Raw genomic sequence first — 4,666 nt, 5'->3', positions numbered from 1 at the left:
GCATCGACGTATTCACAGTCGGCGTCATGTTGTCGTCATTCGTATCGTCGTGCAGGTTCTCCGAGGCCTCGTCGTGTCGGACGGCCTCTGGAGCATCGGGGGGTGGTGATCCGTCTCGTTCCGAGACCGTACGGCGCCTCCTCTTGCGCCTCTTAGGTGAACGTTGTTTGCGGGTTCGTCCCTCCGTGTCGGAAGACGGGAGGGAGTCGCGTCGCTCTGAGAGGAAGGCCGTCGCGGGAACGTCCAATGAAGGGGCGTCCATATGTTCAGGCGGGGGGGTGCCGGAAGTCGTCGCTGTTGGTAGTGGCGCCGGAGTAGCGTCAGGCTTTGAGCGCGACGCGTCGGCCCCAGCGGTAGCCGTAGCAGCTGGAAGGGTCACCGGTGCATGGTCCGATGGGCGGCGGCCGGTGGGAGGAGAAGAGAGCGCCGATGCGTAGGTGATCGGTAAAACCGTCGTCGGTGCCGGAGGTGCCACGGTAGCGGCTGGCAGTTGGGTGATTCGTCTCTGAAGACACTCAGATCTGAGGTGGACTTCTTTGCCGCACCCGGAACAGGTCTTGGGTTGGCCGTCGTATATTACAACCGCGCGGCACCCGCTAATTTGCAGGTAAGATGGCACGTGACGATGGAGGTCGATGGTGATCTGCCGTACACCGTTAAGAACAGGGTACGTTTGGAATTGCGCCCAACGTTCGGCAGTGTGGCCATGTACAGTGCCATAGGGACGGAAAGCCGCGATAACGTCTTCCGCTGGGAGCTCGAACGGGAGTTCGAAAACTCGTATGGTGCACATTCCTAAGCCGGCATGGTCGACAGTGACCGCTCCGACATTGCCGTCGGCGTGGCAGAAGCGTAGTCCATGGTTGGTATCACGAAGTATTCTTTCACATACCGCGTCATTGACGACTTTGACGTACACAGTACTGCTTAATATGGACAAATGGATGCCCAAGATGTCAGAAGCTGGGATCTTAGCAACGTCGCGTAGGAAGCGTTCCACTTCCAAGGCCTTTGGTCGTGCGTAGTCGTTGCAGAAGTTGAAACGTAAAGTTGATTTTCGAAAACGGTTGGCCATGATTCTAGCGCACGTAAGCGACACGTAAGTGACGGCCGCTGAAATGTAAACAACAGCGAGCGCGCGCGCTCCGCAGGCGGAAATAACAACACGTCCGCACTGCACGGCGGCGAAAGCCGGACTGTCCCTAGGACAAGAGAGTGCCCTGAAACTCTATCTCCTCCTTCGCCCTCTTTGACAAGGCCGTTGGCAGAATGAGACTGACTTCTTGTGCAGGAAGTCTTCGGCCGCCAATGCTGATTACTTATCAAAATTTAGGCAGTGGCGGGGATCGAACCCGGGACCGAAGACGTTTTGATTATGAATCAAAGACGCTACCCCTAGACCACGGATTCCCCACTATGTAAGAAAAAACTAGTTTCCACACAAAATTCTGTTTTCTAAACGGAAACACCGTATCGTTTCTTAGCCCTCAATCAATCTGACAATGAAAAATCACATAATAATGGGGTAGGTTGCATCGCAATACGTCAATTATATCCAGAGAAATTGCAAAGCAAAATTGACGCTTGAAATAAACGGAACGCGCCGCTACTGCACAACTCGAGATGCAAGCATGAACTCCACCTCACTCATAATCGCGATGTGATTGACGTACGCAGTATGACTTTCACTTTTGTCAGCAGGGTCGATAGTAATAATAGGGTTTCCTGCCAAAAACCATGATATTTTGGGTTCACGCTTGTATCTCGGGATCTGCCATAGCGACGCGTTTCAAGTGTCAACATTCCTTTGGAATTTCTCGAAATGTAATTGACGTACTGCGATGCAACGAAGGCCTTTGTGTTTGTGATTTGACATGTTCTGATTGCATAAGAAAGAATACGGGATGTCCATCAAAAAAAATAAGAAACGCAAGTTTATGTTGAAACCAATATTTGACTACTTTTAGAATGTTTCAGAATACTTATTGTCATGAGCCGCTGTTTCACAGTCATACCAGGGTAAGTCATTTCGCGATATCTATTTTTATTTCAGAGATATTTGCGCTGAAAGGTTTGAGTTTAATTGTGAAAATATGGGTACTGAAATACGAACAGCTTGTCACAATCACACAACACACCTCACGACAGAAACCATAGCGAACCCAAACAGTATGTGCAGTAAATCCAGTTTCTGGACCAATGACTTCTAACGTATATTCTTCAACTCCACAAGAGACTAAAATAATAGTCTTATGTATCGTCAGTTCACTTATATCGAATATTGCAGTTTTCCTGATCGAAGTTCTTTGCTAACATTTCTTACAATATAACTGGAACGGGAAATCAACGTCGGTCGTTTTATTACTGACTTTCACATATGCCTCCCACGACAATCCGCGTAATTCGTAAAATCGCGAGTGGGGAATAAAAAGTACTCCTAACAAAAGTCTGAACTATTTTCCATAGTACACAGTCTCGGAATTAACTCCCGCCGGGTAAGAATAGTGCACAAACACTTTTTCTAGATGTTCTGTTCTCAACGCTGTGAAAAAAAGCAATAACTAATCGATATCTGCTGCCATGCCATTCGCGCGCTCGATATAAACTGAAGAGCCAAAGAAATTAGTGCACCTGCCTCATATCGTGTAGGGCCCCCCGAGAGCACTCAGAAGTGACGCTACACGACATGTTATAGACTCGACTAATGTCTGAAGCAGTGTTAGCAGTGTTTGTGCGACACCGTGAATCCTGCAGGGCTGTCCATATATCCGCAAGCGTACAAGGGGGGGGGGGGGGGGGTGGAGACAACATCTGAACAGAACAACGTTGTAAGGCAACCCAGATATGCTCAATAATGTTCACGTCTGGAGAGTTTAGTGGACAGCGAAAGTGTCCTGGAGGCACACTGTATCAATTCTGGGCATGTAGGATGTCACATTGCCATGCTGGAATTGCCGAAGTCCGTCGGAATGCTCAATGGAAATGTATGGATGCAGGTGATCAGACAGGATGCTTATGTACTTGTCACCTGTCAGAATCGTATCCAGAGGTATCAGGGATTTCATATCACTCCAACTACACATGCGCCACACCATTACAGAGCCTCCACCAGTTTGAATAGTCCCCTGCTGACATGCATGTTCCGTGGATTCATAAGGTAGTCTTCATACCTTTATATGTCGACCCGCTCGATACAATTTGAAACGTGATTCTTCCGACCAGACAACATGTTCCGAGTGATCAACAGTCCAATGTCGATGTTGATGAGCCCAGGCGAGGAGCAAATCTTTGTGTCGTGCAGTCATCAAGGGTGCACGTGTGGGTGTTGGGCTCCGAAAGCTCATATCGATTATGTTTCGCACGCTGTCACTTGTTGCTGGCCAAGCATTAAAATCTGCAGCAATTTTCGGATGGGTTGCACTTCTATCATGGTCAACAATTCTCCTCAGTCGTCGTTGGTTCCGTTCTGGCATGATATTTTTACGACAGCAGCGATGTCGGAGTTTTGATGTTTGATTCCTGATATTCACGGTACACCTGTAAGATGGTCGTACGGGAAAATCCCGACTTAATCGCTACTCCGGAGATGCTGTGTCCCATCGATCGTGCACCGGCTATAAGACCCGGTTTAACCTCACTTAAATCTTCAAAAGTTGGCATTCTAGGAGCAATAACCGATCTAACAACTGCACCAGGCACTTGTTATCTTGCAAGGGCGTTGCCGATCGAAGCGCCGTATTCTGTCGCTTTACATATCTCTGTGTTTGAATACACATGCCTATACCAATTTCTTTGGTGCATCAGCGTATATCGCTTGCAAGTAATCCTGGAAATTACCTCTTCTTTTTAAGCAAATTTTAATGCAATAGCACATATTGTCTAATTCTGAATATTCGATGCAACTAATTCTTTCTCGCCATCTACTTCAGTGAAGATGGTGTATCCGACCTATGTAAACCTGCTAAAAGAACAAAGTAGAGAAGATTAGAAACTGTATGTAGATGGCTGCTTGGGTAGAGACCTAAATGCCGATAAATAGATAAGAAAAATATATACAAATCGGCAAGAACCGAGATCTTAGGTGGCAGTCTCATGACGTCAAGACCCTGCTGTTGCGTGGATACTTACAGAAAGATAGTTTTGCTGAACTTATTTAAGTCTGAGACTTTATAGCAGCTCATGATGGCCTCATGACATTTCCAACATTAGGGGACGGAGCGTTGCGGACAAAAACATGCTCTGGTGCTCGTCACGCACGTCGCAAGTATCTTCGATGAGTGCTAGCAGTGTTCAGCGAATATTATTGTTCCTGTCCATTTCCATTCAGCTTCCACTTTTCGAATATAGCTATCAGAAACGTCCTTTGAAGCAAAAGTGTAACCGGAAAAACTATAATTTCACTATGTACAGGCAGTATCATGCATTTTCCGAAAAATGTAGTGAAAGGAAACGTTGGACACGTACGATTTATCCCGCTAGGCGGGAGAGAGCAGCCGGCGCTTTCAGAGTTTCAGCCGCGCGGCTGCTCTGCCGGTGAGGTCCGCTGGAAAAGCGAGAGCGGCGCTCAGTCAGCCAATCAGAGGGGGCGCCGCGTACCATTGAGCGCGCCCGAGGTGTCACACGAGAGTGGCGAGCCAGCTTTAATTATCGGCACACTCACTCGATT

Source organism: Schistocerca americana, chromosome 4 (assembly GCF_021461395.2).
Source record: "Schistocerca americana isolate TAMUIC-IGC-003095 chromosome 4, iqSchAmer2.1, whole genome shotgun sequence".
NCBI lineage: Eukaryota > Metazoa > Arthropoda > Insecta > Orthoptera > Acrididae > Schistocerca > Schistocerca americana.
Note: the sequence above shows the minus strand (reverse complement) of the source record.